Source organism: Sebastes fasciatus, chromosome 9 (genome assembly GCF_043250625.1).
Source record: "Sebastes fasciatus isolate fSebFas1 chromosome 9, fSebFas1.pri, whole genome shotgun sequence".
Lineage (NCBI taxonomy): Eukaryota > Metazoa > Chordata > Actinopteri > Perciformes > Sebastidae > Sebastes > Sebastes fasciatus.
Window position 1 is genome coordinate 35,855,974 of NC_133803.1, and position 17,898 is coordinate 35,873,871.

The window sequence follows — 17,898 nt, forward strand, 5'->3', positions numbered from 1 at the left end:
TAGATAGATAGATAGATAGATGGATGGATAGATAGATAGATAGATAGATAGATAGATGGATGGATGGATGGATGGATGGATGATAGATAGATAGATAGATAGATAGATAGATGGATAGATAGATAGATAGATGGATGGATGGATGGATGATAGATAGATGGATAGATAGATAGATGGATGGATAGATAGATAGATGGATAGATAGATAGATAGATGGATAGATAGATAGATAGATGGATAGATAGATAGATAGATGGATGGATGGATGGATGATAGATAGATGGATGGATAGATAGATAGATAGATAGATAGATAGATAGATGGATGGATGGATGATAGATAGATGGATGGATAGATAGATAGATGGATAGATAGATAGATGGATGGATGGATGGATGATAGATAGATGGATAGATAGATAGATGGATGGATGATAGATAGATGGATGGATAGATGGATGGATGGATGGATGATAGATAGATGGATAGATAGATAGATGGATGGATGATAGATAGATGGATGGATAGATGGATGGATGGATGATAGATAGATGGATAGATAGATAGATAGATAGATATAGATGGATGGATGGATGGATGGATAGATGGATAGATAGATATCCTCCTCTCCTCTCCTCCTCCAGTTCTCCTCCCTCCTCAGATGAATTATCTAAAGTGAGTCCATCCATTCATCACCGAGCCCTAATGATCAATAATGGAGGTGTCATGGCGTCAGACGGAGCAGAACTGCTGGTGTCAACAGCAGAAGCTGGTACACGTTACCGTGTGTGTGAATGTGTGAACGTGTGTTTGGTACTTCATACATCAGACAGACAGAGGCTGCCTAGCAACAGAGGCGAAGCCAACAACTATAAAGCAGCTGATAACAGCAGCTGATAACAGCAGCTGACAAAGCGTTTAGAGAAACCAGCGGTGAGGGAGTGAAGCAGTAAAACTGGGACTTTTACCAACGTTACGTATTCACTGTCTTTATATGAGGGCTGCCAGATGTGCAGAAGGAGAAGTTTGTAGAATAAAGGACTCGCATAAAGCTCATTCCTTATTATATATAACTGTGATTATTGTTCCGTGTTCTCACAGCAACCTCCAGTATCTGATCTGAACACATGGACACCTTCGTCACACTGATCTCAGAGTGATGTTAAAGGTGCTGTTATGATGTGTGAGGAGTGAAATACGTTCTACTTGTGAATGAATGAATAATAACTGTATCATTGGGTTCATGGAGGTAGTCTCATGTTAAAATGAGTCTGCCTTCCACACTTAGTCATTACACACCGGTCTCCTGGGAGGAGATCTTATTCTTTCATTTAAGAAAAGAATATTGAACACAGACGTTCAATGAAGCTTTTGTGTGACGGCGACATGATTTAATGATTGTATTAGTCAGCGTGGGTGTGTGAGAGCCGCTGGGCATCTGTGTGGTAACGGAAAGTGTTTCCAGTCAGTCCGGACGCGGACACTTGGCAAAATACAGAAGTTTCTCTTTTTAAAAATCAATTGCAAAAGAGCCTCTATTCCTTGAAGTGTTTGGACAGCTGTGTGCTGGGTTGGTGGTCGGGTGGACGGCTGGACGGTGGACGGGCTGATATAATCTGTGGTAAATGTCTCACCTCGTTCTGGGGCCAGGATTGTGGGCTATCTCCATCAGTCATGTAAACTCCTCCTGCCAAATGTAAAAGCAAGAGCAGATTGAAGGAGACCAACGGAGAGTCAATGACTCCCTCCGACTCTGCACTCATTGGTTTTGTGTTGAAGGTCAAGAAAACGTCTCGGGCCGATAGTAAACTGCTTCTCCTATCTTCAACACTTCTTATAAAATGAAGGTCTACTGGAATCTTCAAAATCAGATCAAAAGCTGCACTGGAGAAGTTTTCAAAGTTTGATGCAAAAGTGTTTATTTCTGTCGCCAAAAACCAACACGAGTCATCAGTTTGAACGGAGGACTAACATACATGACAAAACAGTCCTCCTTATATACCATGAGCTTCATCACAGTTCTCTTTCATGTTCTTTACCCTCAGTGGGCAAATAAACAAAACTCATTATTTTCTTGCACCTTCAGCGATACGGTCTTCTTTTGGTCCTATCTTGACACTATTCAGACATGTTTTTGTGCCCGTTTCTATCAGACTGACTAAATCAGACGGACCAGTAGAATAAATTGGATGACCTATCCGCTGCCTTGACCTTTGACCTCCAGCTGATCCATCCAGCTGCTGTTGAGTACTCTAAACCTGATGCAGGTTCCCACTTCATCAAACGGGACGACGAGACAGAACCTGTCCTCATCCATCAGACTGGATGATCTCCTCCATCAGGAACACACTGATTCATTAAGAGGAGGAGATCCAGAGACGTGTTCACACAGACAGGCTGAGTGGAGTCAGTGAGTGTATATATATATATCTATATATTGAGTATATAACAGAGTGTTATGTGAGTTTACAGCAGAGGGAGCAGCTTGAGGGCTCTTCTATGATAAAGCTGCATTAATGTTCTATATTTACATCCCGTCATGGTTCTCAGGCCGTTAAATAGTCTCTACTCTAGATGCTTTGTCTCTTCCCTCTGAGACAGCAGCTCTTCCTGCTCCGTCGGAGTCGATAACACACACTCTACACAGCGGTTCTGCTCCAGATGAGCTACAACATCTGGCTCTACAGAGGGACGCTCATGTGTTGGCGTCGGCCACCGTAGTTCTTCTACATGTTTGGTACACGGAGACGCTTCAGTTAGTTGTAATCTGCAACCTCTCCGCTAGACAGCAGCAGATCCTCCTCACTGCTCCTCTAAAGGCTCATGTCTGGGACTCTTTAGGAGTATTTACCGTTGGACTGAGACGTACGAGCAGTCAGCTTTTAGGTAAACTGAGCTAATCCCCTCCCGGCCTCCAGCTTCATATTCAGCTGAGTCATGATGATTTCTGAACATGACAATAAAAGAACAGATCTGAGAACATCCTGTAGGAGACGAGAGGGACATCCCACCGTAGTTCTTCTACACGCTCGGCACACGGAGACGCTTCAGTTAGTTGTAATATGCAACCAGCAGATCCTCCACACTGCTCCTTTAACAACTGAAATATACAGTATGAACTTCATCCACCTTTCAAAACCTCCCTTTATATCAGCGTCTACACTCTACAAACTCTTATCTTCATAACCTCAATTTACGAAACGTTCCCTCGTCAGCTTTGAGTTCTTATTTCTGTCACGTTTAGAACTGATCGTGTTATAGAATATTGCTCTGACATATCAGGGCATTAAATAAACGTCTACATGAAGGCAGGAGAGATGGAGAGATGCTGCTGCTACAAGCCTTTAAAGCATTTTCACTAAATGTTCTCAGCAGAGTTTAAAGCTGCCCGGAGACAGAGACAGAGACAGAGACAGAGACAGAGACAGAGACAGAGACAGAGACAGAGACAGAGACAGAGAGTTGAATGATTAGTGGAGCTCCACTTGATCAGACTGTGAAGACGGAGCTCAGAGTCGTCTATCAGACTGTGAAGACGGAGCTCAGAGTCGTCTATCAGACTGTGAAGACGGAGCTCAGAGTCGTCTATCAGACTGTGAAGACGGAGCTCAGAGTCGTCTATCAGGCTGTGAAGACGGAGCTCAGAGTCGTCTATCAGGCTGTGAAGACGGAGCTCAGAGTCGTCGATCAGACTGTGGAGACGGAGCTCAGAGTCGTCTATCAGGCTGTGAAGACGGAGCTCAGAGTCGTCTATCAGGCTGTGAAGACGGAGCTCAGAGTCGTCTATCAGACTGTGAAGACGGAGCTCAGAGTCGTCTATCAGGCTGTGAAGACGGAGCTCAGAGTCGTCTATCAGACTGTGAAGACGGAGCTCAGAGTCGTCTATCAGACTGTGAAGACGGAGCTCAGAGTCGTCTATCAGGCTGTGAAGACGGAGCTCAGAGTCATCTATCAGACTGTGAAGACGGAGCTCAGAGTCGTCTATCAGACTGTGAAGACGGAGCTCAGAGTCGTCGATCAGACTGTCCCTTCACTCAGTTATTCATCTGAGTTCTACGTCTCTGTCTCCTCTGATTGATCCCTGTTTTCTGGACCGTCCTGTAGAAGATGACTTTTTGTGCGTTTGGATCTGTTAAATCCATGTGAATCAAATGATGTGTGTTATAATACAACTAATAATAATAATTAAAACTGGAATCAGTATTATTAAAGTAATAATATCACTAGTATTATTAAAGTAGTAATATTAACACTAGTATTATTAAAGTAGTAATATCCCTAGTGATATTAACACTAGTATTATTAAAGTAGTAATATTAACACTAGTATTATTAAAGTAATAATATCCCTAGTGATATTAACACTAGTATTATTAAAGTAATAATATCCCTAGTGATATTAACACTAGTATTATTAAAGTAGTAATATTAACACTAGTATTATTAAAGTAATAATATCATTAGTGATATTAACACTAGTATTATTAAAGTAGTAATATTAACAGTAGTATTATTAAAGTAATAATATCACTAGTAATATTAACAGTAGTATTATTAAAGTAGTAATATCACTAGTGATATTAACACTAGTATTATTAAAGTAATAATATCACTAGTGATATTAACACTAGTATTATTAAAGTAGTAATATTAACACTAGTATTATTAAAGTAATAATATCACTAGTAGTGAGGTTGACTGTTGAGTGGGACTGAAACGTCTCCTGACAGCTAAACGCTGAGTCTGAAACTAACTAAGTGGTTCTCCACTTTAAAAGGGCAGCGGACTGATTCATCTCCTCGGCTCTCAACACAATGATTAACTGATGAAATGATTAACTGATGAAATGATTAACGGTGTCACTGAGAGGTTTCAGAGCGTGCGGCCGGCTGCAGGGTAAAGGAGTAAAGAGGCTGAGGGTTATAAATGGAAGACTGTAATTCATCTTTCTGTCCTCCAGGTCTTTAATCACAGTGTGTCCTCCTCTGGGACGTTAAGGTGTCTGAAGAGCCGCTCTGTTAGATAACTACAGTAGATAGATGTATATATGTATGTAGGTGTATTTACAGATGACTGTACCTACTGTACCACCACAGTGTGTGCACGTACTGATCTTCATCTCATCAAGTCATTCTCTTCTATGTTTGAGACATTGAATTCTTGTTTTCACGGCAGTGGAATCATGAAATGTGTCTTGATTTTAGAAAATTCTTGAAATTGGTTTTAGAAACAGGTTCAAAAGATCGTCTGTGAGGCGTTAATATTTAAACACATTTCAGAAAACTTGTAATAAGAAAGATAATTGTCTTAATGTGAGTAATGAACTGATGAAGTTTCACCGTGGTATCTATTAAATGTTTATCCACCTGAAGTGTCTCTTAAACTTGGAAAACACAATTTCTCTGATTGTTGAACCTGAAACCAAAATGTTGAAGGAAGAATCAATCAAACTGTGTTTTAATAGTAATAATAATAATAATAATAAAATGTTCTCTGGGTGGAGACTTGGAGGTGATTTATAGTCGATATCATCACCGACATCTCCTCTGGTTGTCAGTAGAGTCTGAAGGGAAGCAGGAAGCTGAAAGACGTTGAACATCGTAGATGTTTATCAAATAAAAGCTCCGTAGTGAAGAAATCACATCTTTACATTTGCCAAGTCACTTCGTGTCTAGACGTGTATTTATGTTAGTAAAGGCAGTAATTATTGAAGAGAGGTTTCACTAAACTTAGAAAACGTTCAGTCTCCTAAACCGTGAACGTCACGGGGGGGGAGGGGGAATCTATCAATTCAGATCAATAACAAAGATCAATACGTATAAATATAATGTTGCCTTAGTTTAGTAAATCATGGAGATTAAAGAGGAACTTTTGGCAGCTTCTTCTTTTCATTCATAAATTGACTGTTTCTTCATTTTATTTCTGATGAAAGTCAGAATATAGTTCCACATGTTAGAACTGATTAACTTCCTATGTGACGTTAGTGAAACAAATCCCTGTAACGAAGGAGCTCATGTTTTATTATTATTATTATATTTATATATAGTATTAAAATGTATTCAATATTTAACTTTTGACATTTGCTTAATGATGTTCATGAAGCAGAAGACCGCAAGTAAACCTGTGACTTTAGACACAGTCAAGCTGATATCTGACAACTTATCCCTTTAAAATGTTCTTTTCATTTAATGTCAACAGTTCTCTGTGGATCTTCTCTTATCCACACTGTTTCTCTTTATACATACTGTTTCTCTTTATCCATACTGTTTCTCTTTATACATACTGTTTCTCTTTATACATACTGTTTCTCTTTATACATACTGTTTCTCTTTATACATACTGTTTCTCTTTATACATACTGTTTCTCTTTATCCATACTGTTTCTCTTTATACATACTGTTTCTCTTTATCCATACTGTTTCTCTTTATACATACTGTTTCTCTTTATACATACTGTTTCTCTTTATCCATACTGTTTCTCTTTATACATACTGTTTCTCTTTATACATACTGTTTCTCTTTATACATACTGTTTCTCTTTATCCATACTGTTTCTCTTTATCCATACTGTTTCTCTTTATACATACTGTTTCTCTTTATACATACTGTTTCTCTTTATACATACTGTTTCTCTTTATACATACTGTTTCTCTTTATCCATACTGTTTCTCTTTATCCATACTGTTTCTCTTTATACATACTGTTTCTCTTTATACATACTGTTTCTCTTTATACATACTGTTTCTCTTTATCCACACTGTTTCTCTTTATACATACTGTTTCTCTTTATACATACTGTTTCTCTTTATCCATACTGTTTCTCTTTATCCACACTGTTTCTCTTTATACATACTGTTTCTCTTTATCCATACTGTTTCTCTTTATCCATACTGTTTCTCTTTATACATACTGTTTCTCTTTATCCATACTGTTTCTCCTTATACATACTGTTTCTCTTTATACATACTGTTTCTCTTTATACATACTGTTTCTCTTTATACATACTGTTTCTCTTTATCCACACTGTTTCTCTTTATACATACTGTTTCTCTTTATACATACTGTTTCTCTTTATACATACTGTTTCTCTTTATCCATACTGTTTCTCTTTATACATACTGTTTCTCTTTATCCATACTGTTTCTCCTTATACATACTGTTTCTCTTTATACATACTGTTTCTCTTTATACATACTGTTTCTCTTTATACATACTGTTTCTCTTTATCCATACTGTTTCTCTTTATCCACACTGTTTCTCTTTATACATACTGTTTCTCTTTATACATACTGTTTCTCTTTATACATACTGTTTCTCTTTATCCATACTGTTTCTCCTTATACATACTGGTTCTCTTTATACATACTGTTTCTCTTTATACATACTGGTTCTCTTTATCCACACTGTTTCTCTTTATACATACTGTTTCTCTTTATACATACTGTTTCTCTTTATACATACTGTTTCTCTTTATCCATACTGTTTCTCCTTATACATACTGTTTCTCTTTATACATACTGTTTCTCTTTATACATACTGTTTCTCTTTATACATACTGTTTCTCTTTATCCATACTGTTTCTCTTTATCCACACTGTTTCTCTTTATACATACTGTTTCTCTTTATACATACTGTTTCTCTTTATACATACTGTTTCTCTTTATACATACTGTTTCTCTTTATCCACACTGTTTCTCTTTATACATACTGTTTCTCTTTATCCATACTGTTTCTCCTTATACATACTGTTTCTCTTTATACATACTGTTTCTCTTTATACATACTGTTTCTCCTTATACATACTGTTTCTCTTTATCCATACTGTTTCTCTTTATACATACTGTTTCTCTTTATCCATACTGTTTCTCCTTATACATACTGTTTCTCTTTATACATACTGTTTCTCTTTATACATACTGTTTCTCCTTATACATACTGTTTCTCTTTATCCATACTGTTTCTCTTTATACATACTGTTTCTCTTTATACATACTGTTTCTCTTTATACATACTGTTTCTCTTTATCCATACTGTTTCTCTTTATACATACTGTTTCTCTTTATCCATACTGTTTCTCCTTATACATACTGTTTCTCTTTATACATACTGTTTCTCTTTATCCATACTGTTTCTCTTTATCCATACTGTAGACAACCTGCACTGTTCCCACTTCTACCAACAATAACTAACTATATATCTAACAATAACAGCAACAGTGTTATCATCTAAACATTGTTATGTTGATTTATTATAATATATGCGACGCTGGTTCATCTTCAATACCTCCTGTTTTTGAACTGGGCTATCTTTTCTAAAGATCATCCCCTAAATAAACTCTATACGAATCACTCACCCTCCGAGTCACTTTACGGTCGCAGGAAACACGCTTAACCTCTTCTACCCGACAGTAGAATGTGATGATGTACAATGGTAGAATGTGATGATGCAAAATGGTAGAATGTGAGGATGCACAACGGTAGAATGCGATGATGCACAATGGTAGAATGTGATGATGCACAATGGTAGAATATGATGATGCACAATAGTAGAATGTGAGGATGCACAACGGTAGAATGTGATGATGCACAATAGTAGAATGTGAGGATGCACAACGGTAGAATGTGATGATGCACAATAGTAGAATGTGAGGATGCACAACGGTAGAATGTGAGGATGCACAACGGTAGAATGTGATGATGCACAATGGTAGAATGTGATGATGCACAATAGTAGAATGTGAGGATGCACAACGGTAGAATGTCATGATGCACAATGGTAGAATGTGATGATGCACAATGGTAGAATAGGAGGATGCACAATGGTAGAATGAGATGATGCACAATGGTAGAATGTGATGATGCACAGTGGTAGAATGTGATGATGCACAATGGTAGAATGAGATGATGCATAATGGTAGAATGTGATGATGCACAATGGTAGAATGTGATGATGCACAATGGTAGAATGTGATGATGCACAGTGGTAGAATGTGATGATGCACAATGGTAGAATGTGATGATGCACAATGGTAGAATAGGAGGATGCACAATGGTAGAATGAGATGATGCACAATGGTAGAATGTGATGATGCACAGTGGTAGAATGTGATGATGCACAATGGTAGAATGAGATGATGCATAATGGTAGAATGTGATGATGCACAATGGTAGAATGTGATGATGCACAATGGTAGAATGTGATGATGCACAGTGGTAGAATGTGATGATGCACAATGGTAGAATGAGATGATGCACAATGGTAGAATGTGATGATGCACAGTGGTAGAATGTGATGATGCACAATGGTAGAATGAGATGATGCACAATGGGAGAATGTGATGATGCACAATGGTAGAATGTGATGATGCACAGGCTGAATGTAATGGTTAAAGGCTCCATTGTGTGCCCATAGCCTCCTGTAGTGGATATCAAGAGTTTAGAGCCAGATTCACTTTCAAGAGGTAGAAAACCCATTTGGCACATTTTGGGTATCCCAGTGTCCAGAGGGAGAAGCCTCCTGGTCCTATCCTTACTAAAACCTTTGGGTATCCCAGTGTCCAGCGGGAGAGTCCTCCTGGTCCTATCCTGACTAAACCTTTGGGTATCCCAGTGGTCCAGATGGAGAGTCCTCCTGGTCCTATCCTGACTAAACCTTTGGGTATCCCAGTGTCCAGAGGGAGAGTCCTCCTGGTCCTATCCTGACTAAACCTTTGGGTATCCCAGTGTCCAGAGGGAGAGTCCTCCTGGTCCTATCCTTACTAAAACCTTTGGGTATCCCAGTGGTCCAGACGGAGAGTCCTCCTGGTCCTATCCTTACTAAAACCTTTGGGTATCCCAGTGGTCCAGATGGAGAGTCCTCCTGGTCCTATCCTTACTAAAACCTTTGGGTATCCCAGTGTCCAGATGGAGAGTCCTCCTGGTCCTATCCTGACTAAACCTTTGGGTATCCCAGTGGTCCAGATGGAGAGTCCTCCTGGTCCTATCCTTACTAAAACCTTTGGGTATCCCAGTGTCCAGATGGAGAGTCCTCCTGGTCCTATCCTGACTAAACCTTTGGGTATCCCAGTGGTCCAGACGGAGAGTCCTCCTGGTCCTATCCTGACTAAACCTTTGGGTATCCCAGTGGTCCAGATGGAGAGTCCTCCTGGTCCTATCCTGACTAAACCCTTTGGGTATCCCAGTGGTCCAGATGGAGAGTCCTCCTGGTCCTATCCTGACTAAACCTTTGGGTATCCCAGTGGTCCAGATGGAGAGTCCTCCTGGTCCTATCCTGACTAAACCTTTGGGTATCCCAGTGGTCCAGACGGAGAGTCCTCCTGGTCCTATCCTGACTAAACCTTTGGGTATCCCAGTGGTCCAGACGGAGAGTCCTCCTGGTCCTATCCTGACTAAACCTTTGGGTATCCCAGTGGTCCAGATGGAGAGTCCTCCTGGTCCTATCCTGACTAAACCTTTGGGTATCCCAGTGGTCCAGATGGAGAGTCCTCCTGGTCCTATCCTGACTAAACCCTTTGGGTATCCCAGTGGTCCAGATGGAGAGTCCTCCTGGTCCTATCCTGACTAAACCTTTGGGTATCCCAGTGGTCCAGATGGAGAGTCCTCCTGGTCCTATCCTGACTAAACCTTTGTAGAATCTATGTGCTTTGTGTTATTTATATTGTAGTCAGTTGTAGTGGAGGAGTTGCTGAATGAATTCAGAGGCGTCTCTGTGCACGGCATCGTTGCTATAATGGTGTTATCCACTGTCTCATCTAGAGAACAGTTTAGGAGAGGATAACAATGTGAATGTTTCCTTTGGTTCATCCCAGTTTACTCCGGCAGAGTACCAGTCACCATGTTACTGACACTGGGGATGAATCCTCTGAGGTCTTATCTCTCCATAGAGATCAGGATCATGCAGATAGACCTGCTAGTGGAGCTCTTCTTCATTTATTCTGGGTTTAAAACTACGACGTTTACAGTGCCAATGTGACTTACCGTTGTGAACACGAAGCACGAGCGATGAGCTGATTATAAAGCATTACCTCATTAACAGTACGCAGCCTGAACGGTTTTTAATGTTTCATTATATTAAAGTGTTATGTATATACAGGGCGGCTGTGGCTCAGAGGGTAGAGCAGGTTGTCCACCAATCGGAAGGTCGGTGGTTCGATCCCCGGCTGCTCCGGGTCACATGTCGATGTGTCCTTGAGCAAGACACTTAACCCCAAATTGCTCCCGGAGGCATAGCCATCGGTGTGTGAATGAGTATTTAGATTAGAACCTGATGGGCAAAGTTGGCACCTTAGTAGCCTCTGCCATCAGTGTATGAATGTGTGTGTGAATGGGTGAATACTGACATGTAGTGTAAAGAGCTTTGAGTGGTCGGAAGACTAGAAAAGCGCTGTATAAGTCCAAGTCCATTTACCATTTATGTTAAATCTTAAAGAGAGGGTATTATAATCCCTGATTAGGATGTACAGTATGTGGACCATCTGAGGAGCTCTGATAAATCACAGTCCAGGTGGTTAGATTTATTTTTAGGGAATTGAAATGTGTTTTCTCCTGCAGGTCTGCAGAAAGCACATTTTTATTTGTGGTCAATAAAAGCTGTATAAAAGTTAATTGTGTTCCAGCCTGTTGTATTTTATCAGCTCACAGTCGGCTCATAAAACACTTTATGAAGCTCTAAAGTACCTGAGCTCCAGCTGGGTATCTCCTCCATCCTGACTGGGTGTTTCTCTGCTTGTGTTCCAGTTGAGACGTTGCTGAGTCAGTTTGGGGTCATGACATCATCACCATGAGATGGCGACCACAGGCAGCGACAGAAGAGGCGGCGCTGTGTGTCGTGGTCTGCAGCTGCTGATTCCTGGCAGAAGAAGAAAGATCCGTGGAGCTGCGGAGCTGCGGAGCTGCGGAGCTGCGGAGCTGCGGAGCGGCCTCAGGGAATCATTGGGTCAAATGTTGACAGGAAGAACAGATTCAGGAGGTTTGATGAGGCAGTAAGTAACATTTTGATTGTCTCGTCACCGAGTAACCATAAAACACCTGCAGGAGGTGGGTGGTAGTCGGTGGTTGGTAGTCGGTGGTGAGCTTCTCTCTTTCCAGCTGTTCTGATGAAATCACAGCTGGTGGTGAACACAGCAAGTAAAGTCAAATACGTAACTTTATTAATATATAAAGAAGAGACGAGCTGAGAACAGCAGCGTGAAACATTGAACTCTTAAAGTTCTTAGTGATTTACAGGAATCCATAAACTGTCAGTGAACGGAACAAAAGTACGTTGAGATCAAATCAAACAGGATGTTTTAAAGTTTTATTTCTTACAGATATCTGCTGAGTTTCTGTGAATCAATATTGAAACTATATTTTACTACTATGAACTTTTCTATAACAATATATTGAGTGATTTATCGCTGAAGTCATTTTTCTTGTAGTTTGGATTCTTGACAGCTTTAGATTGTTCAAAGTCCGACTTATAACTTAATAACGTAATAACATAACGTAACATAACGTAACGTAACATAACGTAACGTAACGTGACGTGACGTAACGTGACGTGACGTGACGTGACGTGACGTGACGTGACGTGACGTGACGTGACGTAACAACGTGACGTGACGTGACGTGACGTGACGTGACGTGACGTGACGTGACGTAACGTAACACCATTCGCTCCGTCAGCAGTGCTGCTGTTGTTTTAGCGCCGTTAGCATCGTTAGCTACGAGCCGCCGGCTCAGCCGTCGCCATGTTGAGAGCCGAGCGGAGGCAACAGAAAACCTCCGACCTCTCGTTCAGCTCCTTTAAGCTCGTTAGTTATTAATCCGGTTCTGAGCTTTGAATGTTCAACCTTAAAGAGATCAGTTTTAGTTCGTCATAAACCCCAAAATATATGAGTTATTAGTCAACATTTATAAATGTAGGAAGTTCAATGATCTGATCTCTTAATTGAATACTGAACTTTAAATCATATTCCTGAAGCAGCTTCACAGTAACAGCATGAAGAAGCATCCTCTGATGACTCAATGAATGTGTTCTTCCTCTCTCTGTGTTGTTAATAATAATATACACCGTGTCTGTATCTTAATAACCAAATCAATAAATCAATAAATCAATTCAATCCAGCTCTTGTTCTCATATTTTAATATAAAGGTCTAAACTCACTCAGAACATCCAGGACATGACTCTCTCTCTCTCTCTCTCTCTCTCTCTCTCTCTCTCTCTCTCTCTCTCTCTCTCTCTCTCTCTCTCTCTCTCTCTAGAACCAGTAACACCAGTACATCTACTGTATACTTACTGTATATATACTGTATACTTGTACTCCTCCCTCATGTCTCCACTCCGTTGGAAATCCCTCACGTCATGCTGCACTTCTCCCCTATATATAGATCTCTATATATACAGATCTATATATATAGATCTGTATATATATAGATCTATATATATACAGATCTGTATATATATAGATCTATATATATACAGATCTATATATATAGATCTATATATATACATATATATAGATCTGTATATATATAGATCTATATATATACAGATCTATATATATAGATCTGTATATATACTGTATATATAGATCTCCCCTCGAGTGTGATGCATCAGACACACTTTATTTTATGTAAAATGAACATAAGCTTGTGTGAAAGAATATATTATATATTTGATTTATATTTTAACCAAGAATACCCTAGTATATGAACATTTTGTGTAAATTCATGATTTATATATATTTGTCTTCAGTTATACTTTTATACAAACAACCTGAAACTTTATCACAACCAGACCTATAAACCAGACATCATAGAAGGTGTGACTGTTATTTCTACCGTATCACAGCTGGAGGACTCCACACAGGTTCAATCAGTCAGCTTCACATGGAGTCAGATACCACTGCTCTGTGTCTCATAATGTGACTGCTCTCTGTCTCATAATGTGACTGCTCTGTGTCTCATTATGTGACTGCTCTGTGTCTCATAATGTGACTGCTCTCTGTCTCATAATGTGACTGCTCTGTGTCTCATAATGTGACTGCTCTGTGTTTCATTATGTGACTGCTCTCTGTCTCATAATGTGACTGCTCTGTGTCTCATAATGTGACTGCTCTGTGTTTCATTATGTGACTGCTCTCTGTCTCATAATGTGACTGCTCTGTGTCTCATAATGTGACTGCTCTCTGTCTCATAATGTGACTGCTCTGTGTCTCATAATGTGACTGCTCTGTGTCTCATAATGTGACTGCTCTGTGTCTCATAATGTGACTGCTCTGTGTCTCATAATGTGACTGCTCTGTGTCTCATAATGTGACTGCTCTGTGTCTCATTATGTGACTGCTCTCTGTCTCATTATGTGACTGCTCTGTGTCTCATAATGTGACTGCTCTGTGTCTCATTATGTGACTGCTCTGTGTCTCATAATGTGACTGCTCTGTGTCTCATAATGTGACTGCTCTGTGTCTCATTATGTGACTGCTCTCTGTCTCATTATGTGACTGCTCTGTGTCTCATAATGTGACTGCTCTGTGTCTCATAATGTGACTGCTCTCTGTCTCATAATGTGACTGCTCTGTGTCTCATAATGTGACTGCTCTGTGTCTCATAATGTGACTGCTCTCTGTCTCATTATGTGACTGCTCTCTGTCTCATTATGTGACTGCTCTGTGTCTCATAATGTGACTGCTCTGTGTCTCATAATGTGACTGCTCTGTGTCTCATAATGTGACTGCTCTGTGTCTCATAATGTGACTGCTCTGTGTCTCATAATGTGACTGCTCTCTGTCTCATAATGTGACTGCTCTCTGTCTCATTATGTGACTGCTCTGTGTCTCATAATGTGACTGCTCTGTGTCTCATAATGTGACTGCTCTGTGTCTCATAATGTGACTGCTCTGTGTCTCATAATGTGACTGCTCTGTGTCTCATAATGTGACTGCTCTGTGTCTCATAATGTGACTGCTCTCTGTCTCATAATGTGACTGCTCTGTGTCTCATAATGTGACTGCTCTGTGTCTCATAATGTGACTGCTCTGTGTCTCATTATGTGACTGCTCTGTGTCTCATAATGTGACTGCTCTGTGTCTCATAATGTGACTGCTCTGTGTCTCATAATGTGACTGCTCTGTGTCTCATTATGTGACTGCTCTCTGTCTCATTATGTGACTGCTCTGTGTCTCATAATGTGACTGCTCTGTGTCTCATTATGTGACTGCTCTCTGTCTCATTATGTGACTGCTCTGTGTCTCATAATGTGACTGCTCTGTGTCTCATTATGTGACTGCTCTGTGTCCCATAATGTGACTGCTCTGTGTCTCATAATGTGACTGCTCTGTGTCTCATAATGTGACTGCTCTGTGTCTCATAATGTGACTGCTCTGTGTCTCATTATGTGACTGCTCTCTGTCTCATTATGTGACTGCTCTGTGTCTCATAATGTGACTGCTCTCTGTCTCATAATGTGACTGCTCTGTGTCTCATAATGTGACTGCTCTGTGTCTCATAATGTGACTGCTCTCTGTCTCATTATGTGACTGCTCTCTGTCTCATTATGTGACTGCTCTGTGTCTCATAATGTGACTGCTCTCTGTCTCATTATGTGACTGCTCTGTGTCTCATAATGTGACTGCTCTGTGTCTCATTATGTGACTGCTCTCTGTCTCATAATGTGACTGCTCTCTGTCTCATAATGTGACTGCTCTGTGTCTCATAATGTGACTGCTCTGTGTCTCATAATGTGACTGCTCTCTGTCTCATAATGTGACTGCTCTGTGTCTCATTATGTGACTGCTCTGTGTTTCATTATGTGACTGCTCTGTGTTTCATTATGTGACTGCTCTCTGTCTCATAATGTGACTGCTCTGTGTTTCATTATGTGACTGCTCTCTGTCTCATTATGTGACTGCTCTGTGTCTCATTATGTGACTGCTCTCTGTCTCATTATGTGACTGCTCTGTGTCTCATTATGTGACTGCTCTGTGTCTCATTATGTGACTGCTCTCTGTCTCATTATGTGACTGCTCTCTGTCTCATTATGTGACTGCTCTGTGTCTCATAATGTGACTGCTCTGTGTCTCATTATGTGACTGCTCTCTGTCTCATTATGTGACTGCTCTCTGTCTCATTATGTGACTGCTCTGTGTTTCATTATGTGACTGCTCTCTGTCTCATTATGTGACTGCTCTGTGTTTCATTATGTGACTGCTCTCTGTCTCATAATGTGACTGCTCTGTGTTTCATTATGTGACTGCTCTGTGTTTCATTATGTGACTGCTCTGTGTTTCATTATGTGACTGCTCTCTGTCTCATAATGTGACTGCTCTGTGTTTCATTATGTGACTGCTCTCTGTCTCATCTATAGCAGTAATGTGCCTATATGAGGATGCTGGGTGCGATGGGGAGGACAGGGAAAGACTAATAAGTCTAAACGAAGTTCTTCTTCGTGTGCGTAATGTTTCTTTAGAGGTTGAGTTGAAGAGAACAACCTGACCAGTTTTACCTCCAGATAACTTCAGTCTGAGACCTCTGATCTGATTTAGGAGCTGCTTTGTGTTTTTGATCTCATTTGAAGACATGGTGCTGTTATCACAGAGTCAGCAGAGACAATAAGACATCAGGAGATGAAGACATGAAGACATCAGGAGAGAGAATAAATGCTGACTTCAGAAAAAGGAAGAAAGTCTGATTGTGTGTGTCGGTGTGTGAAAGACAGCGTGTGAACCGAGAGGAGAGAGAGAGACACTGAACAGGGAGCAGTGAGTGAGAAAGACGGCAGGACGGAGTGAGTCAGGAGAGAGAAAGAGGAGGAGGAGGAGATGCTATATTTATCTGCCTTTAAAGCTCAGCATGCTTCTCTTCTCTTGTGGCCGGTGGAGAGACGTTTAGCAGAAGTGAATCCTGACTGTAAAGTGATGACAGTAAAGCAGCCGTCTGTTGGTGGTTAGGAAGGAGAAGAAGAAGAAGAAGCACCTCTGGCTGCAGGAGGAAAGCTCTGTGTATCATGCAGGACTCAAGTCATCCAGCACATCGAGGCTTTTCTCTTATCTCCCTTCAGTATCAGAGCTCAGCCCTCTCGCCTCAGAGACACTTCCTCCCTTCAGGTGGTCAGACTGATGAACAGCAGCGCTACATGAACGCACAGCTGGGATTGTTTTTATGGTTTTTAGGTTGCTGTTTGTATTCTCAGGTATTGTCTTAGTTATTGTAGTATTTATCTAGTGTACTATTAAAGGTCACCTATTATGCAAAATGCACTTTTCCATGTCTTTTAAACATCAATATCTGTCCCCAGTGTGTCTACAGGCCACCATAGTATCATAAAAGACCATCCTCTCTCTTTTTCTCCTCCTCCGTTTGTCCGGAAATGGGTGCAGAAAAAAAAATCGCTTTTTTTCCTTCTCTTCTGACGTCATTAGAGAAATGCAAGCCATGTAAGGGTTTCCTGGTCGAACCAGAGAGAACCTTCAGTAGCTGACCCCGCCCCACAGCGCGTCACTGTCTCTCCTCCTCAACCTAACTTGAGCAAAGTCTGCAAGAACCAGCAGAACAGGCTTCATGTACTCCCATCATCTAAATATAACATGTTCTTTCACAAAGGCTTTATGTAATTACACTGTTTAAACAGATGATATTTATATATTATATATATTTGATGTCATGCATGTAGCAGAGTACAGGTAGTAAATAGTGACTTGTAAGCAACACAACACATTTCTGTTTCACAGTCAAACTTTATTTGAGTTGACAGATGACAATATTAATTATTCACAGCATTTGTAATCATCTCACCTGTTAGTTAGTTATGTTAACATGGTACAGGAGAAAGTCTTCAGCTCTGGTAAACTATGGTAAGCTAAGCTCCGGTGGTCTGTAGTCATGGTAACACAGAGACAGCTACTACTGTAACTAATATACCAT

The 17,898-nt window shown here is 40.4% G+C and overlaps 1 long non-coding RNA gene across 1 annotated transcript in view; it reads left to right on the top strand.

Moving 5' to 3' along the window:
- The window catches only part of LOC141774638 (uncharacterized), a 144,167-nt gene extending 131,066 nt beyond the window's left edge, over positions 1 to 13,101 (top strand). The window contains exons 6-7 of the long non-coding RNA XR_012595391.1: positions 11,734 to 11,866; positions 11,905 to 13,101. This is a non-coding gene — a long non-coding RNA (uncharacterized LOC141774638). The remainder of the gene's footprint in view (positions 1 to 11,733; positions 11,867 to 11,904) is intronic.
- The last annotated feature ends 4,797 nt before the right edge of the window (positions 13,102 to 17,898 follow it).